This window comes from Rhineura floridana, chromosome 1 (assembly GCF_030035675.1).
Source record: "Rhineura floridana isolate rRhiFlo1 chromosome 1, rRhiFlo1.hap2, whole genome shotgun sequence".
In the NCBI taxonomy this organism is placed as follows: Eukaryota; Metazoa; Chordata; class Lepidosauria; order Squamata; family Rhineuridae; genus Rhineura; species Rhineura floridana.
In genome coordinates, this window is record NC_084480.1 from 84190608 (window position 1) to 84200816 (window position 10209).

The window sequence follows — 10209 nt, forward strand, 5'->3', positions numbered from 1 at the left end:
AGAGCCGAGATTGGCCAATACAAAACACTCCGCCTCCAGCTAGCGTCAGCTGCGAGATTGTCGTCCTAGACAAGAGCGCATAAAGCTTCTACCTCTCCAGCAAGTTAAAGGCAAAGGCGTTGGGAAAGTCACTGCCATCTAGCGCCTGCCAAAATCAAAGCTCTCGTCTTTTGTGGTTATTGCAACCTGAGCCAAGCCATGCTGGAAATTTAACTACTTCTGTACGCGTTGAATTTCAGCCTATTATAGAGCTCGTAAAGGTCAAGGGCTATCGTAGACAAAAAAAAGGCGGATGGAGAGAAGTGGCAACCCAATCAAGAATTTGTTTTCAGTACCTTGGAAGAGTTGAATAAGAGGCAATAAATCAAAGTGTACTACTTGCCTTAGATTTTGATTTCTTGGTATGATTCAGCCCCTATTTACTATATATTCTGGAAAGTCATTAGATCTCTATGTATGTGGATACTTCTTAAGATACCCATTTTGCTTGATGGTTCCTGAGATCAAGGAGCAGATTGTTGTCTATGTTTTTTGGATACAGTTAGATGCTATTTTGAATCAAGGTGGCAGACTGAATCTTTCCAAACTCTACTGATTTTAACCACTGGTCTCAAAATACTGATTTTGTTTGTTTGTTTCTTAGAATTCCTGAGCAATGCCAGGTATGACGCTGCTATTCTTTTGTAAATGAACTTGATTTTCTTAAGCCCAGTTTATATAGTCACCAAAATCAAGTGTCCTCAATGCAATTCTGTAGTGGGAGGAACCATTGCATGTAGAAAAGCAACATGGCAGGGAGAAGACTCAATGAAAAGTTTTGCTTGACATGCTAAGAGTTTTGGTTTTTTTGTAATGTGTAGTGTTATTTTCTTTTTGATGGGGGAACAGCTAAACATGCACCTTTCCACCTAAAGTCCAGACAAAGATGAATCACTTAATGCAACTGGATGTATGAACTGGGACTTATCTTTGGAGGTGAGTTTTCAAATGACAGGCGCTGGGACTCAAGCCTAGACGTCCAAAATGGTCCCATGGAAAGCCTTACTCCTCACTGTAGGTGTGAGCAGTTTATCAGCAGTGAGTGTTTATTGACTGTTTTAATATTTGTTTTCATGGCTGAAATCACTATTCAGAACACATTCAAGATGGAACTATAGTTCATGCCAAACCTCTAATTTAGAGAATCTGTTCTCAATATAGTGGGGTTTTTAGATTGAGATGATACTCAGCAAAATTCAGCGGTGGCTTTTATGAATTTATGTCATTTTGGGATATCTGAAAACCTCACTATTTGTTTCCAAATAAATACAGCTAACAAAAAAGCAGTTAGGCTTCTTCACATTACAGAAACCACATACAGTCTGTTTTGTATAGCTCTAAGCCATTGCTTACTCTGCAATAACTATGCATTGAAAATGGATAGATATTATACAGTATTTTCTTAAAATCTACAGTACAATCTCTGTTATCCTAGATTTTAAATCCATCACATTGAGAAAAATGTTTTGCGTCATATTCCATATCTCTTGAACCATCTCTTGCTTAGCTCCAGTGACTCTTTGACAAAGGCTTATTCCTAAAAGGTTAATATAGTTCATAACATCGCATAGGTTCCAGCTGGTGGTAAATTATGCCATTTCTGATGCAGTTGGAACTTCAGCTGCTCCAGAGACAGATCCGGCCCTCAAGGAGGCAATTGTAAGACCTATCTTGAAAAAGTCCTCCTTGGATCCCCAAGTTTTGAACAACTTTCGCCCTATTTCGAATTTACCATTCTTGGGCAAGATCATTGAGCGAGTGGTGGCAAATCAGCTGTCAGCACACTTGGAGGAAATGGATTATTTGGATCCATACCAATCGGGTTTCAGGACTGGACATGGTACTGAAACAGCCTTGGTCACTTTGGTTGATGATATGAGGAGGGCTATGGATAGGGGAGAATTCACCTTCCTTGTCCTCCTGGATCTCTCAGCGGCTTTTGATACCGTTGACCACGGTATCCTGTTAGATCGCCTGGGAGGGTTGGGAATAGGAGACACTGTTTTACAGTGGTTCCGTTCCTTTCTCTCTGACAGGCATCAACAGGTAGCATTGGGGGATGAGATTTCAGACCCTTGGCCTCTCACTTGTGGAGTGCCACAGGGTTCTATTCTCTCTCCCATGCTATTTAACATCTATTTAAAACCGCTGGGTGGTATCATCAGGAGATTTGGGCTGCGGTGTCACCAATATGCTGATGACACGCAGCTCTATCTCTCGTTTAAGTCTTCATCGGAGTTGGCTGTAGAGACCTTGTCCAAGTGCCTGGAATCCGTGAGTGGATGGATGGGAAGAAACAGGCTGAAGCTCAATCCTGATAAAACCGAGGTACTGCTTGTGGGTGACAGGGGAAAGTTGGGTATTGTTAACCTGGAACTCAATGGGGTAAGATTGCCCCTGAAGGATCAGGTCCACAGCCTCGGGGTTATTCTTGACTCCAAGCTGTCCATGGAGGCTCAGATTTCGGCAGTGAGCCGGGCAGCTTGGTATCAGTTACACCTGATACGGAGGCTGCAACCCTACCTCCCTGCTCATCAGCTCCCACTGGTAGTGCATGCACTGGTCACCTCTCGACTGGACTACTGCAACGCGCTCTACGTGGGGCTACCCTTGAAAACGACCCGGAAACTACAGCTGGTACAAAATGCAGCGGCCCATTTACTTACAAATAGCCGCCGCCGTGATCACATTACGCTTCCAGTTGCTTTCCGGGCGCAATTCAAGGTGTTGGTATTAACCTTTAAAGCCCTATATGGTCTCGGCCCAGTTTACCGGAAGGAGCACCTCCAGTACCACCAACTTAGCCGCCTGACTAGATCAGCCACGCAGGGCCTTCTCTCAGTACCACCAACGAAAACAGCTAGGTTGGTGGGAACTAGGGAGAGGACATTTTCAGTGGCGGCCCCCACTCTCTGGAACTCCCTCCCGTTCGATCTTCGACATGCCTCTTCCCTGGATGCATTCCGCCGAGCATTAAAAACCTGGCTCTTTGGACAGGCCTTCGGGACCTCCGGGTGGGCTAAGCTTTTATCACTATTACTGAATGCCCGTTGTTTACATACTGTTTTATGCTGTAATTTAATCCTTTATTGTCGACTGTATTGTATTGCTATGTATTTTAAATCATATTTTAAATTGTATTTTACTGGAATTTAATTGTGTACGTCGCCTAGAGTGGCCTTGGCCAGATAGGCGACACAAAAATTAAATTATTATTATTATTATTATTATTATTATTATTATCAAGTAAAGACTTCTGATTTTCATTATTATTATTATTATTTATTAAATTTATATACCGCCCGACTAGCGATAGCTCTCTGGGCGGTGAACATAAAATAGTATAAAAATACAATGAATAACAAAATAATATTAAAATACAATCAACAATACAATAAACATTTTTAAAATTAGATCAATGTAACTTAAAATGCTTCAGAGAATAGGAAGGTTTTGACCTGGCGCCGGAAGGAAAGCAGAGTCGGCGCCAGGCGTACTTCCTCAGGGAGACTGTTCCATAGTTCGGGGGCCACCACTGAGAAGGCCCTAGATCTTGTCATCACCCTCCGGGCCTCCCTGTGAGTTGGAACCCGGAGGAGGGCCTTCGTAGCAGAACGTAGTGCACGGGCCGGTTCATATCGGAAGAGGCGTTCCGCAAGGTATCGTGGTCCCGCACCGTATAAGGCTTTATAGGTTAACACCAACACTTTGAATCTAGCCCGGAAACATATTGGCAACCAGTGCAAGCTGGCCAGAACAGGTGTTATATGCTCGGACCGCTTGGTCCTTGTCAGCAATCTGGCCGCCGCATTTTGCACTAGTTGTAGCTTCCGAACTGTCTTCAAAGGTAGCCCTACGTAAAGCGCATTACAGTAATCCAAACGTGAGGTTACCAGAGCATGTACCACTGATGTAAGGTCCTCTTTACTCAAATAGGGACGTAGCTGGGCTACCAACCGAAGTTGGTAAAACGCATTCCTAACCACCGAGGCTACTTGAGCCTCAAGTGAGAGGGAAGAGTCTAAAAAGACTCCCAGACTACGAACCTGGTCCTTTAGGGGGAGTGTAACCCCGTCCAGGACAGGGTATATATCCACCATCCGATCAGAGAACCCGTCCACCAACAGCATCTCAGTCTTGTCTGGATTGAGCTTCAGTTTGTTAACTCTCATCCAGTCCATTGTCGAGGCCAGGCAACGGTTCAGCAAATCGACAGCCTCACCTGAAGAAGATGAAAAGGAGAAGTAGAGCTGCGTGTCATCAGCATACTGATGACAACGCACTCCAAAACTCCTGATGACCTCTCCCAACGGCTTCATGTAGATATTAAAAAGCAGGGGGGACAAAACTGACCCCTGCGGGACCCCATATTGGAGAGCCCGCGGTGTCGAGCAATGTTCCCCAAGCACTACCTTCTGGAGACGACCCGCCAAGTAGGAGCGGAACCACTGCCAAGCAGTACCTCCAACTCCCAACTCCGCGAGCCTCTCCAGAAGGATACCATGGTCGATGGTATCAAAAGCCGCTGAGAGATCAAGGAGAATCAACAGAGTTACACTCCCTCTGTCTCTTTCCCGACATAGGTCATCGTACAGGGCGACCAAGGCTGTCTCAGTGCCAAAACCGGGCCTAAAACCCGATTGAAATGGATCTAGATAATCAGTTTCATCCAATAGCGCCTGGAGCTGGCCAGCAACCACCCGTTCCAAGACCTTGCCCAGGAATGGAACATTCGCCACTGGCCTGTAGCTGTTAAAATTGTCTGGGTCCAAGGAAGGCTTTTTCAGGAGTGGTCTCACCACTGCCTCTTTCAGACAGCCCGGGACCACTCCCTCTCGTAAAGAGGCATTTATCACTTCCTTGGCCCAGCTACCTGTTCCATTCCTGCTAGTTTTTATCAGCCAGGAGGGGCAAGGATCCAGTACCGAAGTGGTTGCACGTACCTGTCCAAGCACCTTGTCCACGTCCTCGAGTTGAACCAACTGAAGCTCATCCAACAAAACAGGACAAGACTGTGCTCCGGACACCTCACTAGGATCTACTGCTATAACTTGAGAGTCTAGGTCCCGGCGGATACATGAGATCTTATTCTGGAAGTGATCGGCAAACTGATTACAGCGGGCCTCCGATGATTCCACCGTGTCCGGAGGGTTTGAATGGAGAAGCCCCCGGACAACTCGAAAGAGCTCCGCTGGGCGGCAAAGAGATGATTTAATAGTGGTAGCAAAATGATGTTTTTTAGCTGCCTTCACTGCTCCTACATAGAGCTTAGTCGAAGCACTAACCAGCGCATAATTGTATCCGTCGGGAGTTCGTCTCCATTTCCGCTCAAGCCTCCTCCTATCTTGCTTCATCGCTCTCAGCTCCGGAGTATACCATGGAGCTGTATGAGCTCTACACAGGAGAGGGCGTGCAGGAGCGATCGTGTTTACAGCCCGGGTCATCTCCGTATTCCACAGAGCGACCAGGGCTTCAGCAGGAGCGCCAGTCCTATCAGCCGGAAAATCCCCCAGAGCCCTTTGAAAACCTTCAGGATCCATTAGTCTCCGGGGGCGGACCATTTTAATAAGTCCCCCACCCTTGCAGAGGGAAGAGGTTACTGAAAGTCTAAACTTCAGCAAGCAGTGGTCTGTCCATGACAAAGGGAGTGTTGTAAAACTCCCCATATCCAGATCACTTTCCCCATGCTCAGTAGCAAAAACAAGGTCTAGAGTGTGCCCCGATACATGTGTTGGACCACTAACATATTGAGACAGCCCCATGGCTGTCATGGAAGCCATGAAGTCCTGAGCCGCGCCAGACAAAGTGGTCTCGGCATGAATGTTGAAATCCCCCAGTACTATTAGTCTGGGGGACCTCAACAATATATCCGAGACCATTCCGCCAGCTCAGTTAGGGAAGCCATTGGGCAGCAAGGTGGGCGGTACACCAAAAGGATTCCCAGCCTGTCCCTCTGGCCCAACACAAGGTGCAAACACTCCAGGCCAGTAACTGAATGAACATGGTGCTTGGTGAGTGAGATGGAACTCTTATAGACGACAGCAACCCCACCTCCCCGACCCTCAGATCTACCATGATGCTGGACCAGGTACCCCGGTGGGCAGAGCTGAGAGAGACCAACTCCTCCCTGCTCACCCACCCAGGTCTCGGTTATACATGCCAGATCGGCTGCCTCATCCACAATCAAATCGTGGACGAGGGAGGTTTTATTATATACCGATCTGGCATTTAATAACAGCAACTGGAGATCTGAGAGTTGGCTGATAGGACTACCAACGACCTTGCGGGTGTGGGAAGGACCGGAACAAGGCACAGCCACAACATGTCTGGACCGCGTTCCCCTTACCTGGCACGTCCTTCTCACAGCACCATACCTTCCTTTGCCCGTCACTACGGCAATTGGGGCCCCCTCAAGTCTCCCCGCCTGATGGATAAAACTCTCTCTGAAGCACATAATACAACTAAAATATACAACAATTAAACGTATAAAAACAGCTATATATACAGCCATATATACAGCATATAAACAGACATACATTCATATAATCAGGCACCCATTCATCTCAACTTGCATCAACACACCAACAAAAGTAAAAAAAAGAAAAAGAAAGGAGCAGCACAGCAGCAGCAGCCTCTCCTTCCCTTGGGGCGATGCTTTCTTTCTCCTGCAGGGCCTGGGTCTCCCAGGCCACCTCAGCCAGCCGGCTTATGTATCCCTCCAAAGAGGGACAGGTGGTAAGAATCAGTCCTGGCTGGCTGGGTACCTGGGGCCTGGTCCTGCCAGGCAGAAGTCCCTCTGGGAAGGGTGGTGGAGGTGGTGGTCCCGCAGCAGCAGCAGCAGCAGCCTCTCCTTCCCTTGGGGCGATGCTTTCTTTCTCCTGCAGGGCCTGGGTCTCCCAGGCCACCTCAGCCAGCCGGCTTATGTATCCCTCCAAAGAGGGACAGATGGTAAGAATCAGTCCTGGCTGGCTGGGTACCTGGGGCCTGGTCCTGCCAGGCAGAAGTCCCTCTGGGAAGGGTGGTGGAGGTGGTGGTCCCGCAGCAGCAGCAGCAGCAGCCTCTCCTTCCCTTGGGGCGATGCTTTCTTTCTCCTGCAGGGATAATTAATAATTAATCACTTAATTATGCAGCTTTTATGACCATAACTGCCATGGTCTACCATTCACTGACACAATGAGTCCCTCAGGGGCGTCACTACCGGGGTGCGGAGGGTGCAGACCGCACCCCGGTGACACCCTGAGGGAGGTGACACCCAGAGCCGCCCCGCCCCATGCCGTTGGCCGGCAAAGGAGCAGAGAAGCGCTCCTGGTCGGTGCAGCCAACTCTTCCTCAGAGGCGGGCGGGCGAGACCGACAGCAGGCGCCCGCTCGCTGGCGGTGAAGCCGGGACGGGCCTTCCACCACCAGCCTGGACCGTGTGGTGAGTGCGTGTGTGTGCGCGGGCGCGCGCGTGCAAGACCAGCCACCCCCATCCATGCCCTGGGAGGGCGCGCACCGGAGGTCCGCACCCCCCCGCACTCCCGCTAGTGACGCTGCTGGAGTCCCTAGAAGGGGAGCAGCCCAAGCACAAGCTTTTAAAATTGACAAGTTATGTCACAGAGATTATGAACTCAGGTGACTCTACTTCAGAGAGACTTTGTTGCAAGTTCTGAGTCTGACATCTTGCAAAGGGACAAGAAAGTCTAAGAGGTGTCCTGTGGTATCTAACTTTTCTGCTAGAAAGTCAGCATTTCCCTTTGCTCAGCACTACATACCTAGGTCCAGATCCTGGTGTGTAATGAATCTGGCATAGTGAAAAAATCATAGAAGTAGTTGCTCATCCATTTCATACTTTTTGTCTACCTGTATTCTCAGAATTAAACTCTTATGTATATGTTTTAAGGGCTGCTAATAAACTGGGGAAAGTGAGATGCATAGACAAATTATTCAACACATATAACTCATCAGTAGTTTTCCCACAATGTGTAACAAGTAAACTCTGGGGTGAGAGGGAGTGTTCTCAAAAATCCTAGTAAATGACAGTTATTCCCAAGATGCTGATAAAAAGCACTCACTAATGAGAGCAGAAGCCTCAATACGCCAGCAAAACTGTGATATTAGACAAGCCCACTGTCACCAGATCCACTGTTTTTACATTTTACATGGATACTCTCCATTTTACCATCACTTAAATCTAGGTGAGTGAGGGGTTTAATACTCTTGAACTGCAGGTATTGAAAGCACAATAGGCTTTAAATGATGCAACAGTGTGTTTGCAATAGTGTTGTCTGGAAAACTTTAATCTTCCTCACCTGCATTTTAAAGCTAGTTCATGAAATAAATATAACTTAGGAATCATAGGCTTAATGCAAGTATATCAACGCTAATGGTTTAAGACTGCAGAGAAACAGATTTCACTAATTCCAGAGGGGCAGTCATATTAATTTGTTGAAGCAAAAACATCACAGAGTTGTGTGATAACACAAAAAAATAGATTCATTTGTACCATACATGTTTATGGACTATATATATTTCTATATAATGTACTGAGCTTATAAATCAATAGCATGTCTGTATAACCATGATCAGAGGTAAGTGCTGAAGGCACTGCAGAGTTAGCAACAACCTCTGAACTAACCTTAGTGGGTTCTCCCAATCACATGAACAAATAACTGGTGACTGGAGGCACAACAAAAACTGGATTCAAAATGCAACTGCCCAGGCCTCTGTGGTTGCAGTTCAAGAATAGGCCTGCACAGCTTTGCCCTTCCTTTTCCAGGCTCTTCTCATCTGACTGCTTTGCATGCAGAAAGTCCCAGGTCCAGTCCCTGGCATCTCCCGTTACGATTGACAAAGACACCTGCCTAAAACCCAGGAAAGCTGTTGCCAGTCAATGTAGACAATACTGACCTAGATAGACCAAATGTCTGGCATGATATAAGGCAGCTTACTATGTTCCCTATGCAGCGATCTCAGAGCTACCTTTGTTGACATATGGGCTTATTGCAGACTGGGGTTGATGGAAGTTGTGCAAAACATCTGGATGGCACCAGTTTGGGGAAGGCTAACCTAATCCCTGGATTTATCTCAGATATTAGGTGGTCCTTTGTTACTGGTCATAAGCCATAGATTAGGAGCTGCTGGTAAGCAAGGAAAGACCAATCACCCAAGATCATCATCATCAGTGATAGATTGGAACAGATTTTAGCTATATATAAGCTGTGTTCTCACTCTCTCTTTTCTAGGCCTGTCTTGTAGGGTAGAGTGATAGAGCACATGCTTTGCATGCAGAAGGTCCCAGATCAATCTCCAGCATCTTTAGGTAAAACTGGGAACAACTACTAACTGAAATTCCAGAGAGCCACCACTGCCAGTCAGTGCAGCCAATACTCAGTAAGATGAACTGGTTCAGTATATGACAGTTTCCTATTCTATATTTCTACTTCTGGGGACCAGTTTGGCCTTGTCAATCAGTAGAAGAATCTCTTAATATGCCCATCACATAGTTGTGTCCAGAAAGTGAGCCTAATGTATGGATTGGCCCAGGCTCTGTTGATTGATGGGAACTGTTGACATCTTGGTGGAATTTCTCAGGGACATTTCCATTCTGAGAATTACTCTCGTATAGTGGCAGCTGTAACTGCTCCAGGCAGCTAAAGTAGATCACGATGGTATCTTCCACTACTGAGTACTGGTAAGTAGGTGAGGGGGGTTCAATGCCATCACTGGAAAGTGGTACACAGTGGAGGCTGCTGCTTTAGCATTGTGCAGGCTGCTGAGTGTGGATAGCAGCACATGTCACTTATGTTATTATTTGCACCATGTGCTACTAATCACGCAGCAGCCACTGCAGTGGATTCCCCAGTGGCAGAAGCTGCAAGTCTGCCAGCAAGCCAACACACAAACCATCACTGCACCAACCAGACATCTAAAATGTTGACCAGATATTATTTTTCATTGAGAGTGTGCTATAGGTTATTCTTTGTTGTTGTGACTTTAAAATATTGCCAGTATCCTGATTTTCAACTTCTAGACTTTACACCTCAAGTTTACTGGGACTTTTTTTAAAAAAAAATTGCATGATGAACAAGAGCCTTCTCACAACGATCTTCAAAAACTTAAGATCTGATAGTATATATCACAACCTTGGGGGCGAACCTGACTATATTTTCAAGTTTTAAAATCGCGCCAT